The sequence below is a fragment of the Chiloscyllium plagiosum genome, chromosome 5 (genome assembly GCF_004010195.1).
Source record: "Chiloscyllium plagiosum isolate BGI_BamShark_2017 chromosome 5, ASM401019v2, whole genome shotgun sequence".
Taxonomy (NCBI): Eukaryota; Metazoa; Chordata; class Chondrichthyes; order Orectolobiformes; family Hemiscylliidae; genus Chiloscyllium; species Chiloscyllium plagiosum.
This window is the reverse complement of record NC_057714.1, coordinates 104336439-104353741: the sequence shown is the minus strand read 5'-3', so window position 1 is coordinate 104353741 and position 17303 is coordinate 104336439. Positions and strand designations below refer to the sequence as shown.

Genomic DNA, 17303 nt, shown 5'->3' with positions numbered 1-17303 from the left:
CACTTCATGACCACTGAAGTTAGGGCCACTGGGCGGTAGTCATTGAGACTCACTGCATGAGCCTTCTTAGGCACAGGGATGATGTTGGCCCTCTTGAAACAGGCAGGGACAGTAGTCTGCTGCAGGAAGAGACCTCTGCCAGTTGATCTGTGCATGCTCTGAGTGCATGGCCTGGTACTCCGTCTGGTCCCTTCGCTTTCCTTGGAAAATGATCTGACCTCTGACGCAGTGACTGTTGGGATAGGTTCGTCAGGACCTATCAGAATAGGTGTTCCATCTCTGCCGAAATTCTGCTCAATGCGGGCATAAAAGGTGTTGAGACAATCTGGGAGAGATATATCATCATCTGCTATCTTGCACAATCTCTTTTTAGAACCTGTGATGTCATTCAGGCCTAGAAACATTCCTGATGAAGGGCTTATGCCAAAATGTCGATTCTCCTGCTCCTCGGATGCTGCCTGACCAGCTGTGCTTTTCCTATGCCATGCTTTTCGAACCTGAGCTCCAGCATCTGCAGCCCTCACTTTCTCCACTTATGGGTGAGTAACAGCAATGATGGGAATGGGGTTCCAGCTGGCATTGATGGCACACTTAAAGGCCTCAATTGGCAACAGGACAGCTTCAAGATGGCAGAATGTATGACTCCAAGTCATCACCCTTCCCCCTCTGCTTGAATAAATGCCCTCCCACCACCAAACTCCCCACTGGAGAGGGTGCAGGATTCCCACCCACAGTGACACATTGCCAAATCAAAGACAACACAATGTCACTTCTCAGGGTCCAATGTGTGAGTCAGATGCCAAAAGAATGAAACAACATCCTGCAGATGCTGAAAACCTGTATGAATGGTTGCAGACTGACCTGTAAAATTGCCACCATTCACCGTCCAGTGAGGACTACCTGCTGCTGGGCATTGATCACACCCACTGTCCCCCACCCGAATTGTGGGCGAGGTGAGGTTAATTGCTGAAGACTGCCACAGAACCCCCAAACAAACCCCCCACCCCCAACCCCGCATTCTGTCTATGCAACCTGCAAATGACCCTGGCATCAGGACTACGCTTCATTCAATAAATTCCAGCCCAGAGTTTCGGCTTGGTGTTCTGTCAAAAGGGTTTTGTGTACTTGCAGCACTGTCTGTTTTCCTTTCTGACTAACAGAGTACAGTTTCTTTCAGTCAAATGTTCTTGATTTGCAAACTTGGCCCAAAATTTATTTGGGCATCAAATCTATAATAGCAAGTCGGTGCATTGCTTCTGATTGCAATCAAGTTAAAGTCTTTGGAGAAATGCATAAAGGCATGGCTGTTGCAGTGTGATGAGCATTATAAAGTGCACAATTTAGTGAGTCAGTGCCTTGTGCAACTTATCAAAGAAGAAATTGACAATTTTCTTGATGGATATATCACTAATGGTGGATAGCTCAGTTCCTTGGGTAATTATTGCTCCTTCCATCTCATAATAAATTGTCATTATGTTACAGTGAAAGCCTCTGTATGTTCACCAGGGCGATGCCAGGCTCAATTAACATTTCGGCCTTAATTACAAACTCCGGGATGTTCAGTGAGAAGTAATTTACCAGATCGTAGGCTTGCCTTTATATAGCACCTTCCATAGTATCTCAGTGTTCCCTTTGCCAATTAAGTACTTCTGAAGTAGTCACTGAAGTAATGTAGTAAACTTTACTGTCAATTTGCTTACAACATGTTCCAACATATACCAATGTGAAATGACAAGTTAATTTGTTATTATGTCTTGGTTGAGGGATAAATATTGACCTGGAGACTGAGAACTCCCCTCTTAATGAAATAATGGAGGATCTATCTGAATTGATTTCAACTATTAACATTAACAGCAAACTGACATCACAAATTCTTCCTACTCTGTCCTGGAGACGGGATTTGCTGCTGATTGTTAGTTTGGGGCATTAAAGTTAAAGTTTGGCTATTCAGCAGTAAGAAGAAGTTTCTTCCATCAAAAGATAGCGGAAATCTGACACCCTTGTGATGGCACTGATTTTAAGAGAGATGTGTTCTGAACTGTTTCTCTTCCAGAGAGGTGGTGCCGGAATGCTTACTTCAGAAGCAGTGGGGAGACAGCTTTGGGATTCTAGACTGTTTTTTTTTAATTACATAAAAGCAGCATGAGTGGATGGAGTCAGCTTTGCTTTCATTTGGGGGTTTGAAGTTGGCTGTTGAATCTGATAGATACTGCTCTCTCTCTCTGCTTCATGAGAAAAATCTGTTTTGCTGAACTTGCCTTTGCCAAAGGTGTGTTTATGGGATGCTGCTATATTGGAACAGTTGATGATTAGTAGATAAATAATACGTTATTTTATTAAGTATTTCAGTAAAGTTATGCCAATTCTTTTTTTTATTTTATTTTAACTGTGTTGTGAGAATAAAGTGGCAGCATGGTAGTTTAGTGGTTAGCACTGCTGCCTCACAGCACCATGTTCCTGGGTTTGATTCCACCCTTAGGCGACTGTGTGGAGTTTGCATGTTCTCCCTGTATCTCCATGATTTTCCTCCAGGTGTTCCAGTTTCTTCCCATAGTCCAAAGATGTGCAGGCTAGGTGAATTGGCCATGTTAAATTGCCCACAGTATCCAGCAATGTGCAGGCGAGGGGGGGATTACCAATGGGAAATATGGGGTTACACAGATAAAGTAGGGGGGCTGTGTCTGGGTAGGATCCTCTTCAGAGGGGCGATCAAGCCAAATAGCCTGCTTCCACATTGTAGGCATTCTGTGATCCTAAGTGTATTTTGTTAAAGCCTACTAATGGACCAATTAGAACACAGAGCCTTTAAATAAAATAAAACGTTAGCATCTGGACTATCTCCTTTATATATTTTGAGGGGGTGTGGTAAATCTTCATCAGTTGAAAGTTTTAAGACAGCGATGAATAAACTTTTGTGAGGCAAGGGTGTTATGGATTATAGTGCCAATTCAGGTCTATTGAGTTGAAATACATATCAGCCAGAATTTGATAGACTGGAATAAGATCTGACAGCCAAATAACTGGTGCCTTGTTCAAATGTTCCAACGATGGACGGTTCGATTTGTAGGTTCTGTCTCAGCACACACATAATGCTTTACAGACAAAGAGAACACTCAACAGCAATTTCATTGTTTCTGTCCACAGAGAACCACACTCAGCAATGCAATTATTTGGATATTTAAGTTAGAATTTCCTCAGCCCTCCAATGCACAGGCAGTCCATCACGTGGGCATCTTAGAGGCTAACACTGGGAATGATACCAACCATATAACAGAGAATGTTTGCATCTATTCTCCATAAGATTTGTTTGAAATACTGGAGCAGGGAAAGTGGAGAGCAGAACCCGAGAGAAGTGCATATGATTATGAAGAGCATAGACAGGATGAATAGAAAGCAACTGTTCCCCTTAGTCAAAGGGGTCATAATCTTAAAGTGAAAGACAGGAGATTTACAGAGGAGTTGAGGAAACTCTGTTTCATCCAGGGTGGGTTGGGGTCTGGATCACACTGGCTGGGAGGTTAGTTGAGATGGGAAACCTCATAACCTTTAAACTGTACTTGCATGGGCACTTGAAGTGTCATACAATTCAAACTACTGGCCCAGTTCAGGAAAGCAGGGCTGGTATCAGTAATATATTTTCGGCAGTCCAGACTCAATGGGCCAAAGGATCTTTTCTGTACTCAATAGTTCTGTAAACTTTTTAACTCCTTTATAATTAGCTTCTTTTTTATTGTACTGAAAACACAATTATAATGTTCACTCTGTCATATTTTGTACATTTAGGATGAAGCTACAATGATGGTAGTTCAATCTCTCTATCTCGCTCTCTCTCTCTCTCTCTCTCTCGCACACAGCATATTTATGTCAGTGGCACTGCTATTGATGGTACAGATATATACCCACTTTTATTCCCAGGATCAATTCCATTTCAGTCAGTGGGAATGATGATATTTGCCACTTCCTTCACTAATAAGAGGTAGACAGAGATGCGAACTTCTTCAAAGCTGGCACTAAAGTGGCACTCAAAATGAAGACTTGCAGCAGGGATGTAAGTGCAGAACTGAAAGTAAAAGGAGAAGGAAAAGGTACTAAAGGGGGATGGAGGAAATCGATGGTGAGAATGAAGACGGTGAAAGTGGTGATTTGAGGGCAAAATCCTGGAATAATATTTTGGAATGGAGGGGGAAGGAATGTTCAAATTCTAATTTAAATGAGGAGGAAGAATGACCACATTATCTAAGGGCTGGACAGGTCAAAAAAAGACAAACCAGGTTAAAGGAGAAGAAGTTCCAAGAGGGAGTCCAGAACTACACGGCATAGATTTAGGGTGAGAGGGGAAAGATATAAAAGAGACCTAAGGGGCAACTTTTTCATGCAGAGGGTGGTACGTGTATGGAATGAGCTGCCAGAGGAAGTGGTGGAGGCTGGTACAATTGCGACATTTAAGAGGCATTTGGATGGGTATATGAATATGAACAGAAAGGCTTGCATTTTTATAGCTTCTTTCATGTATATGAATAGGAAGGATTTGGAGGGATATGGGCCAGGTGCTGGCAGGTGGGACTAGATTGGGTTGGGATATCCCAGCATTTTCAGGTTGGACCGAAGGGTCTGTTTCCATTCTGTACATCTCTATGACTCCATGAGGATGGAGACAATTGTATTAAGATGATTAAGTTGAACCAGTCTGCTGGTTTTGTGGCAAAGACAGAAAGGCTTGCATTTTTATAGCTTCTTTCAAGTCTAGAATGGCCAAAGCCATTTTCTTTAATTCACTCACACAATATGGGCATCACTGGGCAGATCAGCATTTATTACCCTGGAGAAGGTGGTGGTGAGCTGCCTTCTTGAACTGCTTTAGTCCACATGGCATGGGGCACCCACACTGCTGTTGGGGAGGGAGTTTCCCAGTTTTGACCCAGCAACAGCGAAGGAATAGTGATATAGCTCCAAGTCAGGCGGGTGGACAGGTTTTGAGACATCAGCAAGTGCTTCAGAATTCCAAGCCTCTGACCTGTCTCTTGTAGCCTCAGCATTTACATGGCTAGTTCCTGGTCAATGATCAGCCCCTGGGTAATGGTCATGACAGATTCAGTAATGGTAATGGTTTGATTCTCTTTTATTGGAGATAGTCATTGCCAGACACTTGTGTGGCATGAATTTTATTTGCCACTTGCCAACCCAAACCTAGATGTTGTCCAGGTCTTGTTTTGAAGAGTAGTTGCTTCTATAATGGAGGGAAGTGTGTTAATACATTCCCAAAGACAACAAGAAGCCAATGGTCAGATGTTCTTAATGATATAGGGTGAAGGACAGTCAATGACCTAGAGGCTGGGAAGACGTCATAGAAAAAGCCCAAATGCTCAGCGGGTCAGGCATTAACTGTGGAGAGACAAAGAGTGAGCAGGTGGAATTTTATCAGTGTCGGATGGAACATTTTGTGTGTTCCCAACCCCCTGCACCTGTCAAAAGGTTAGTCAGCACCTCTCTAGCTCTGGGGCCAGCTGCTCTGCTCCACCATTGAAGTGATAGTAGGCCAATTGTGGCCTCAGTGAGGTGAGAATGGGGCTTCAGCACTTCTGGGACAGGAAATTTGCCAACATGCAGCAGCACTGTACTCCCAGTGCAGCACCAGAATAAAGTAGTGGCTGCTGTTGGGACTACACACAGGAAGGAAGTGGCTGGACACTGGACTTTAAGAAAAGTTTGGGCCCTTTGGTAGAGGAAGGATTGAAGATCTCAGTGAGGTAGGGGTGGGGTTTTGGGGTTTAGAGGCTGGGGGATCCACAAAGATTGGGGGAATGGGGGAGCACTTCAACAGCACGCACAGGGGACCATTCCACCCACCTTTCCTTCCATCCTTTGCTAACACAGTGAAACTTGATGTGTTGGTCATTTTCCTTTCAACTTCCTATGACACACACAATCTTTTTGGATGGCAAACCTTTAACTTAAGACACCCTGAAAGCAGCCTCAGTTAGAAGAGGAAAGATCGGTCGAAATGAACCAAGACATTTACTTAAATGTATTGAAATTTTATTAATCCATTAATGTTATTATTATTATTGTTCAACAGGGTGATGTCTGGTATTCGCAGTTGACATGAATCCAAATATTTTAGTTATTGACGTACATAACTCAGCAAGGGTTGTGATCAGGTGCATTTCCTTGGTGCTGCCATAATAATATCATCAATTCGAAGGTTCATTTCAGTTGCCTCTGCTACATTCAACAGAACTTGTCTCTTCAGTTTGATGCTCTCCAAAATACCCATTGCTGCCATGTCTCCAAGGGTGCCATTTCTCATATCCAATCCAAATGCTGTTCTCCCTTTGCTATGAGCAGCTCAAAACTGAGCCACTAAATCTGCAGTCATGCTCAGCATTATCAGCTATAACAGTGGGATGCATTCCTAACACTTTAGTGAAAGACCCAATTGCTACAGCTTCCTCACCTGGTGTTGTGACAGCACATTCAGAACAGCTTTTGCCAATAACATCTCTGAACAGTTTCCACCACAAACAGTTCTGCACAGAAAGCGTCCGGTAAAGATTGTTCAGCCTCATCTGAATTTGCTGAGTTGCTCCGCAAAGAACATTATGTCAGGAGGGAAATTGGGTCCTTAAGCCAGGCTACCTAAAGCCCACATACATTATCAGCTACCTAAAGCCATCTAACAGGGACCTCCTGTTGTACAGTGTTAGGGTCCCTTTCCATGCCTGGACCAGGAGGCCTGAGTTCAAGTCCCACCTGCTCTAGAACGGCTGATTAGGAAAACAAAAAGGCCATCCACAGCCCCAAGTGACCTCTCATACATGCACCTATAATACAGTGGGTGAGAAGATGGTCTGAAGACTACTCGCTTGTATTTTGCATGTTCCCTCCCATCCACTTTCAGGGAGGTTTTTACAATAGTGGTTGCAAGATCACTGTTGGGCTCTCTGTTTTTATTCCAGATTTTTGTTTGTTCAAATTTTACCATTTACCATGGTCGGATTTGAACTCAGGACCCCAGAATATCAGCCATGGATTTCTGACTGTACAATGGTAATGGTATTGGACCCATGGTCCAGAACTCCACGCTAATAATCTGGGGACATGGGCTCAACTCCCAGCATGGTAAAATTCAGTTAAGGAGCTGGCCCCACAGCGAGCAATATCAATGGTTGTTAAAACCCATCTGCTTGTCTAATGCTCTTGAGGTCAAATCTGCCATCCTTACTTGGTATGGCCTATGTTATTCCAAATCCATAGCAATGTGGTTAACTCTTTACTGGCCCCTGGCCAATTTGGTGGTGGGGGGTGGGGATTTGGTCTAGCCAGTAACACCCACACCCCAGCTTTTCAACTCACTGACCTTTCATCAGAATCCATCACTGCAGCCATGGTATTTTTGCATTTACTCTGGGAGGATGTCAGCTGCTCTTCATAGAATCATAGAATCCCGAGTGTGAAAACAGGCCCTTCAGCCCAACAAGTCCACACCAACCCGCCGAAGAGTAATCCACCCAGACCCATTCCCCTACTTTATCCTTTACTAATGTACCTAACCCACACATCCCTGAATAATACTATGGGCAATTTAGCATGGCCAATTCACCTAACCTGCACATCTTTGGATTGTTGGGGGGAAACTGGAACACCTGGAGGACACCCACACAGACACAGGGAAAAGGTGCAAACTCCATGCAGACAGTTGCCCAAGGCTGGAATCGAACCCAGGTCCCTGGCACTGTGAGGCAGCAGTGCAAACCACTGAGCCAGTGTGCTGCCCCTTGTTTAAAAAAATATGAATCACAGGATAAATCACCTCCCACATGCAGAAATCTTTCACTGGAATTTCAGCATAAGATTCATGCCGAAGTCCTTGGTGTGTGATTTGTACCCACAACCTTATGATGCAGATGTTAGCACGCACCCAAGCGAGTTGCAACTGGCCTTGCTCAAGGCAAGTACGTCCCTAGCATGACTGACAAAAATTAGGAGAAAGGTACATTGGTTCGAGGTGTGGTGTCACTTTGATCTATAGGAATGGGTTTAGATGAGAGAAAAGCGACTCATTGAGGTAATGTTTGGAGGAGGCGTGGTTCTGGCTGATCTGTTCAAAATCCAAACGTGACTCTGGGAGTCACAGGCGGACCTCAATTGGGTAATTGCGGCATTTGAAGCTCCCCAAGCTGGGTTCCCTGCCATGCCACTCCGTGCTGGGAGCTCCTTATGTTTCCAAGGACTTGGAAGAATCACCTTCACAACTGTCAAAAATAACTAGAGGCAAGCTGTTAATTGGCAACAAATGCAACACGACTGAAATAGCAACAGGAGGAATGAATTGCAGTTTGACAAAGACCTTAAAGATTCTGCCTCAGGAACTGCTATTAATGGCCGACATGTATCACAAATAATAAGAGAAAATACAGGCAGGTCAGTCAGCAGAGAGAACTGATGAGTTAATATTTCAATTATAAATGCTTCAGCAAAATGAAATGCTGCTATTTTTGTTTCAGATTTCCAGCCCTTGTAGTTCTCTGCTGTTTTGTCACTAATGATGAGTTTGCCTTTAGAATTAACAGCGGACTTAACTCTCAGTTTCTCCCAGATTCTTCTGCAAATCTTAATGAGCAGGACATTGAACTTGGCCATACTGTGTAGAAGTCTGACCTCTGATGTTCCTTAACTGTGTCACCCCAGTGTTTCCTGGTTAACTAATGAGTTGATGCAACCCACACAATCAAAGAGTTTTATTTGGAAGGATTTTATTCTTGAGGTACTCCCGACAATCATTACTTTTCCACCATGCAACGTTGTGCCAAAGCCATCAGAAAAGCTTGACTCTGTAGCTAAAAATATAAAAACACATCTGCTTTAAGAGATATATGCAAATTTCAATACTTGCTATTCAGTATTGACAGTTTAAATGTGATACGTACTAGCTTTCTTTATTCCCGGAGCATTGCGTTCCACTTAAAACAACCACAAAGCTGTCAGATCCTCAGAATAACCCAGTTGATTCATTATTAGACAAAAGATGGTGAAGACGGCAGGGTGGGAAGTGTTTGGGCACTGTGCCCATTCGCTCCTGCTCAACTGGCCGGCTGCATTGTCTTTGCCAACTATTTATCTGTCTGTCAGTCTGTCTGTCTGCCTGTCTATCTATTGTTTTATCATTCCTTTTTTATATCAATGTTCACTTTTTCTTGTTTTCTGTGGTGACAGCACAGGAAGAAGGTTGCGAGGCCGACTGTGGTGCCAGCAGTGCAGTGGATCCGGATGTTCAGTCCTTGTGGCTTCCTCATTGGTGGGTCTGGTCCATTCCTCCTGGCTGCGGCGCAATGGTTTTTTATTGTACTAGCTTAGGGCTGCACAGTAGCTCAGGGGTTAGCACTGCTGCCGCACAGCACCAGGGACCTGGGTTCAATTCAACCCTCGGGTTATTGTTTGTGTGGAGTTTGCACGTTCTCCTGGTGTCTACGTGTGTTTCCTCCCATAGTCCAAAGATGTCCTGGTTTGATGGATTGGCTGTGCTAAATTGCCCATAGTGTTCAGGGACGTGCAGGCTAGATGAGCTGGCCATGGGAAATGTGTGGTGTGTGGATCTGGTGGGATGGTCTTCAGATGGTCAATGTGGACTTGATGGGCTGAATAGCCTCTTTCCACACTGTTGGGATTCTATGATTCTCGCTTGGGAATTCAGATTCTTCACTCAAGGGATTGTGAACCTAACGGATTCTCTACCCTTGAACATTTTGGATGCTCCATTGATGAATGTTCATTCAGGTCAAGAATCTATATATGTCCAGGGAATCAACGGATTTGGGAAAGTGGCAGAAAAGTGGATCTGAAATCCAAAATTAGCGATGATCATATTGGATGGTGTTGCAGGTTTGATGGGCTCTATGTTCTATTCCTGTTCCCAATTCTCATCTTCCTGTGTTTTTGTATCATTCAGATCAGAACTTATGTGTTTAAGTCTGTATATCGACTTGAGTAGATCACATTAGCAGATCCTTCACATTGGTGCTGAGGACATCTATATTGTTGGAGGTGCCACCTTTGAAAAAATAAGATACTCAAAGACTGGGACGATCACATGATACTTTACAAAAAAGCCATCTCTCCTAATATCTTGGCCAACAACCATTCCCATATACATGAGTTGTTAAAATAAATAATCAAATAATGTCTTTCACTGCTGTTTGCGACTCCTTACTATTCACAGATCAGCTGCTACATTTTCCCATATAATAATTATTACAGAATCCCTACAGTCTGGAAACAGGCCCTTCAGCCCAACAAGCCCACACCGACCCTCTTAAGACTAACCCACCCAGACCCACTCCCCTATTATCATATATTTACCCCAAACTAATGCACCTAACCTACACATCCCTGAACACTATGGGCAATTTAGCATGGCCAATTCACCTAACCTGCACATCTTTGGGTTGAGGGAAGAAGCCGGAGTATCTGGAGGAAACCCACGCAGACACAGGGAGAATGTGCAAACACAGACAGTCGCCTGAGGCTGGAATCGAACCCAGGTCCCTGGTGCTGTGAGGAAGCAGTGCTAACCACTGAGTCATCATGCCACTCCTTGCCAGTAATTCCTCAAGGTTCCTTAGACAGCATCTTCCAAACCTGCAACCTCTATCATCTAGAAGGACAAAGGCAGCAGATACATGAAGACATCACCACCTGCAATTTCCTTCATTGCTAATGTGCCAAAGTCCTACAAGGCTGTCCTTAACAGCACTATGAGTGTCGTGAAACTCCAAGGACTACACCTGTTTGAGAACATGTGCACCACTACTTTCTCAAGGGTAACCTGTGGAGTGTTGCTGAAAGAGAGCCCTTAGGGAGCAGGTTCATAGTTCTTTGATAGTGGAGTTGCAGGTAGACAGAGTAGTGAAGAATGCTTGCCTGTATTGATTAGTGCATTGAGTTTAAGAGTTGGAAGGTCATGTTGGGACTGGACAGGACATTAGTGAGGCCACTGTTGCAAAACTGCATTCAATTCTGTTCTCCCTGCTATAGGAAGGATTTGTGAAACTTGAAAAGATTCCGCAAAGATTTAGATAAATGTTGCCAGGGTTGGAGGATTTGAGCTATATGGAGAGGCTGAATATCTGGGGCTGTTTTCCCTGGAGCATTGCAGGCTGAGGGGTGGCCTTATAAACCCATGAGAGACCTGGATAAATAGAGGGCATAGATTTAAGGTGAGAGGGGAAAGATTTAAAAAGGACCTAAGGAGCAACTTATTCATGCAGAGGGTGGTGAGTGTATAGAATGAGCTGCCAGAGGACGTGATAGAGGCTGGAACAGTTACAATGTTTAAAAGGCATGTATTACATGAATAGAATGGTTTAGACTGATATGGGCCAAATGCTGGCAGATGGAACTAGATTAATATGGGATATCTGGTCGGTATGGACGGGTTGGACCGAAGTGTCTGTTTCATGCTGTATGTGTCTATGATTCTAATTAGGGATGGGCAATAAATGCTGGCCTAGTCAGCGATACTGTTACACAGTGAACGAACATAAAATATTCTGTGAACACACTCAAAAAAATGATTCACCAAGGGCAAAGCACTTTGGGACGTTAACATTTCAGAGCAGCGTCCTTTCACCAGACCAGGTTAGAAATGAACCGTTGTGAAGAAGGGTCATTGGACTGAAGCATTAAGTCAGCTTTCTCTCTGCAGACACTGCCAGAGCTGCTATGTTTCTCTAGCAATCTGTTTTTGTTTGTGTTAGAAATGAAATGCAAAGATGTGGTTGTGTGCAGGTGGAACAAGGGGATAAGGATGTGTAAACAGTTGACTGGCAGGAATAAGCTGAAGTTGAATGGCATGGTACTACAAGCTATGGCTAGACCGGGGTGGATCTGGAATTCTTCCAATTAAAAGAACACCTTGCAGGAAGCGAGTGGCATTAATTGTCCTCCTACAGTTTTATCATTCCCCATCCATTTTTTTTTGCTGGAGAAAGAATCTTGTGTTTATGGAGATTTTTTTTATGGCTCCACTCCTATGCCATGACATGCTTCTTTCCTCTTTCTTCCCACCCTCCTCAATCCCATCACGTCCCTCCCCAGCCCGGGTGACTTTGATCCTGGGTTACTCATTACCCACTGCTGCTTCTCTCTCTCTGATCCACAGCTACTCTAAGTCCACCATCAGCATCCACACAAGTGTCATCTCTCATCCACCAAACACCTCACCATTTTCTCTCTCTCTCTTTCTCCACCTATCCACCTACTCCTGTTCCCTCTAACACCCCCCCCCCCCATCCAAATCCCCTGTCACCAGCTTAAATACCACCTTTTCCTACCTACTATCAATTCTGAAAGAGGGTCCCTGGACTCAAAGCATGAACTCTACTTTCCTCCCACAGGTGCTACCAGACCTGCTGAGTTTCACCAGCCATTTCTGTTTTTTTTTCGGATCTTCAACACATATAGTGTTTTGTTCTATTTTGTCTTTGTACGTGCTTCGCACTGCCCACCGAATAAGCAACCACTGCCTCTAATGGATGTGCCCCTTCAGTTAACTAACTGAAGCAATCCAGGCAGACAACACCTGACTGTTATTAGAAATCTCAGTAAAACCTACAGGATGGCACGGTGGCTCACTGCTGCCTCACAGTGCTAGGAACCTTGGTTCGTTTCCAGCTCGGGCGACTGTGTGGAGTTTGCACATTCTCCCCATGTCTGCGTGGGTTTCTTGTGGGTGCTCCATTTTCCTCCCACAATCTAAAGTTGTGCAGGTCAGGTGAAATTGGCCATGCTAAATTGCCCATAATGTCCAGGACTGTGCTGGTTAAGTGGGCTAGCCATGGGAAATGTAGGGATAGAGTAGGAAGTGGTCTGGGAGGGATGGTCTTCACAGAGTCGTGTGGACTCAATGGGCCAAATGTAGGAGACTGGCTGTGGAAACGGTAACAATTTGCAAGTGAGTGAAACTAATTTAAAGAAGTGTTCTTTCAAAGAGTCATACAGGTCAGAAACACACCCTTCAATCTAACCAGTCCATGCCAAACGTAACCCCAAACTAAACTAGTCCCACCTGCCTGCTCCTGGCCTATATCCCTCCAAACCTTTCCTGTTTATGTATCCATCCAAATTACTTTTAAATGTTGTAATTGTATCTGCATCCGCCCTTCCCTCGGGAAGCCATCCAGAACATTCTGTCTGGATGTATCGCTCCCTGGTATGGCAACTGTACCATTCAAGATCGGAGACAGTTACAGAGAGTGGTGAACTCGGCCCGGACAATCACAAAGGCCAACCTCCCATCTATAGAATCCATCTACCAGGCCCACTGTCAAGGAAAGGCCGTCAGCATTCTCAAAGATCCATCCCACCCTGGCAATGTTTTTCTACAACCTCTACCACTAAGGAGAAGGTACAGAAACCTGAACACACGCACCAGCCAGTTTCAAAATAGCTTCTACCCTACTGTTGTTAGAATACTGAATGGACTCACAAATTCTTAACATTCGCCTGTACCTGTGGTTTTGTTTTTGCTGCTGTTTACCTATTATTTACTTATCTACGCTAGTTGTCTATGTGATCTGCCTGTATTGCTCTCAAGACACAGCTTTTCACTGTGTCTCGGTACACGTGACAATAAATTCAATTCAATTCAGTTCAAATACATTCCACCATCTTTTTTTAAAAAAAGGTCTGTGTCTTTTTTAAAATCTCTCTCCTTTCACCTTAAAAATGTGCCCCCTGGTCTTGAAATCCCCCATCCTGGGGAAAAGACAACTATCATTAATGCTTCCTATACCCTTCATTATTTTATAAACTTCCATCAGATTGTCTTCAACCCCCCTGCGCACCAGTGAAAAATTCCCAACCTTTCTTTATAACTCAATCCTTCCATATTTAGATTAGATTAAATTACCTACAGTGTGGAAACAGGCCCTTCGGCCCAACCAGTCCACACTGACTCGCCGAAGAGTAACCCACCCAGACCCACTTCTCTCTGACTAACACATCTATCACCAGGGGTAATTTAATATGGCCAGTTCACCCAACCTGCACATCTTTAAACTGTGGGAGGAAACCAGAGCGCCCGGAGGAAACCCACACAGATTGACTGATGTCTGAGATGAATGGGTCTTCTCATCAGGAGAGGTAGAGCAATTTGGGCCTTGAAATTTATAAGGATGAGAGGTGATCACATTGGAGATTCTGATGATGACTTACCAGAGTGCATGCTGAATGTTTCCCATCATAGAGAATTAGGGGACATCTCACATTTAAGATGGCGATGAGGAGGACTTTCTTTTCTCAGAAGGGTCATTCCTGTTTGGAATTATTTTTCTCGGAGAGGAAACTGACAGACATTTGGTCTATAACTGCTCAAAGGCTGTAGGGCTCAAGGAAGAACACACATGGGAACTCACCAATAAATTTCTTATGATAAATCCGCTGTTGAACGGCAGTCTTTGAAATACCATAGTGAGACTGATTTGATTTATATTATCTGGCAAAACCCTGGTAAATCTCTTCTGAACCCTCTCCAAATTGATATCATCCTTCCTATAGCTGGATGACCAGAACTGGACACATCCTGTATAACCTCAACAGGACTTTTTCCCATTCAATGAGACAAGAGCAGCAGAATGGTCTCCCTCGGGGGCTGACGTGATTCGAAGATAACAGTAACCAAGTGGTAATTCCACACGAACCCCGTGTTCCTGGGTGTACTGGCCCAGGGACTGAGGGAGGTGGTAGCAGAGCGCCTCGGGGGTTGTACAAGGTACAGAAAGCCTTTGGCTTTTCCCCAGCCGGAACAGCACCACGGTGTGCTGGCTGAGCTCGGGGCCAGTTCGAACATCTGAAACTCCACCGAGCAGCCGCTGGGTTGAACGGGAAAAGAATCAGAAAGGAGGGATGGAGGGAGAGTCAACCGCGCGACCTAGGCACAATATTGACCTCGGATGCTGCCTGAACTGCTGTGATCTTCCAGCACCACTAATCCAGATTCTGGTTTCCAGCATCTGCAGTCTGCAGGTAATATTTTAACCTACAATATTGACACATTTGCAAATGGGACGTGGGTGGGGGGGATGTTTTTTTTAACAGCCTTGTTCTGCGTGGAGAATGGAGAATCTCTTAGCAGCCGAATTATCACTCCAGTTCTGCAGAGACAGCGGTCCTGAGCAGCATCCTCGGCGTGACAGAGAACTGAACGGGAGACTGAAATCCCAAATAGGGATTATTTTAACATAAGTGTGTGAGTATATATACACATACAACTGCCTGCGTGCAATACCAAAAGAGAAGCTGCATTAAATCTCCACAGAGCAACGTCCCACTTCCCGATGCAGGAATTAGTTTCAGCAGAATTTGTGAAATGGCAGTATTTTTGTTTAATTGCATATGCATGTGTTAAAGTGCTCAGTCGGGAAACTGTGGTCTTTGCAATCACTAGTTCCCCACTCTAAATAAAACCTCCTGGTGCCCAGAGGTGGAACTATCTCCCTTTTCAGTGAGATGGACCATTCGGCCCAAACTGGCTAGTTCTGACGAAGGGTCACTGGACTCGAAGCGTTAACCGTGTTCCTTTCTGTCTACAGATGTGAGCGGAGCCGCTGAATTTCTATAGCACCCCGTGTGTGTTATTTTTTCTTGTTTCCGCTATTTTAACCTATTTGGATATGTCAGGTGGCATCTCTGGGTCAGCAGGAGAGTCGAACCCGGTCCGTCGGTCTCACGGGGTAGAGACACCCTCCCCGCTCCACAAAGACCCTCAATGTTCATCAGAACCCACCCTCGCGTCCTGAGGACACCAGCCCACCTCCAGCCCACCCCAAATATGGAGATTTCAAACACACAAGAGGGCAGGCACATAAATGAACAAAACCGATTTATTTTATTTTTAAAACATCAGAAAGAACTGCAGATGCTGGACATCAGAAACAGGCATTGCTGGAGAAACTCAGCAGGTCTGGCTGCGTCTGTGGAGAGAAAGCAGAGTTTACGTTTCGGGTCCGGGAAACTTGATTTATCGATTTTTTTTTTCAAAAAGGAACTCTTACCTGGAGAAATCTGGACTGTGGGGAGCTCCACAGCTGAGGGCTGACCCTCTCGCTAAGCTTTAAGCGGTGGCACTCTGCTCCTGGTTAAAAAAAGGGGTCTTTTTATCCGACCCTCCCCCTCGATGTTGAGCTGCTCCCAGAAGGTGTGTTGTTAAAGAGCCCTCCAGTAAGAGTAGGCGGGGTTGGGGCAGGATTGCACAGTTTGGCTGTGAGGAGATCTCTTTAAATCCAGAGCCAGCCTCCTGTCTCTCTGACACACACACACACGTTTCTCTAGCTCCCTCTCCCTGCATGGCTTGTCAGAGGGTGGAGGCTGAGGAATAAAGCGGAGTTGCTGAGCTTGCCGGCTCCAGTTGGTGAGTAGAGGAGTGGGGACGGGAAGGAGAGGAGAGCTTTGTGCAAGGGCAGGGTGAGTGGGCAACCCTCCCATGCACCTGCACAGGAGCTTCCTGCATCTTTGCTGCTGAGAACAGCCCGCTGTCTCCCTTTCCGAGCCGGGACAGAAGATGTTGAAGATGTTCAGGAGGGGAACGGTTTACTCACTGAGAGAGCGGTGTTACTGAAGAGCTCATAGGACACGGTAAATGCTGGGCGATTATTTCAGCGGCTTTTGCGCGGTTCAGTGGCAGCCTTCAGGAACCAGTCAAACATGAGTCGATTTTCTTTTTTCTTAATGAAAAGCTTAGGCATGGGGGGGTCTGCATGTTTCGGTGATTGCAACTGACCTGCCTCACTGCCCCCTGTGTGCAGTGGGTGACCGGCCCCCCTGTTTCCAGTGAGTGACCTGCCCTCTGTGTGCAGTGGGTGCCCTGCCCTCTGTGTGCAGTGGGTGCCCTGCCCCCTGTGTGCAGTGGGTGCCCTGCCCCCTGTGTGAGTGACTGACCTGCCCCCCTGTGTGCAGTGGGTACCCTGCTCCCCTGTGTGCAGTGACTGACCTGCTCCCCTGTGTGCGGTGACTGACCTGCCCCCCTGTGTGCAGTGACTGACCTGCCCCTCTGTGTGCAGTGACTGACCTGCTCCCCCTGTGTGCAGTGACTGACCTGCCCCCCTGTGTGCAGTGGGAGACCTGCCCCCCTGTGTGCAGTGGGTGCCCTGCCCCCCTGTGTGCAGTGACTGACCTGCCCCCCTGTGTGCAGTGGGAGACCTGCCCCCCTGTGTGCAGTGGGAGACCTGCCCCACTGTGTGCAGTGGGAGACCTGCCCCCTGTGTGCAGTGGATGCCCTGCCCCCTGTGTGCAGTGGGTGCCCTGCCCCC

The 17303-nt window shown here is 45.5% G+C and overlaps 1 protein-coding gene across 3 annotated transcripts in view; it reads left to right on the top strand.

Moving 5' to 3' along the window:
• The first annotated feature begins 15220 nt into the window (after nt 1-15220).
• htr5ab (5-hydroxytryptamine (serotonin) receptor 5A, genome duplicate b) overlaps nt 15221-17303 on the top strand; it is a 10472-nt gene continuing 8389 nt past the window's right edge. The window contains exon 1 of one of the 3 annotated variants that reach the window (XM_043690722.1): nt 15221-15244. The gene's annotated coding sequence lies outside the window, so the exon portion shown is untranslated. The other 2 variants (XM_043690721.1, XM_043690720.1) reach the window with 2 other exon arrangements.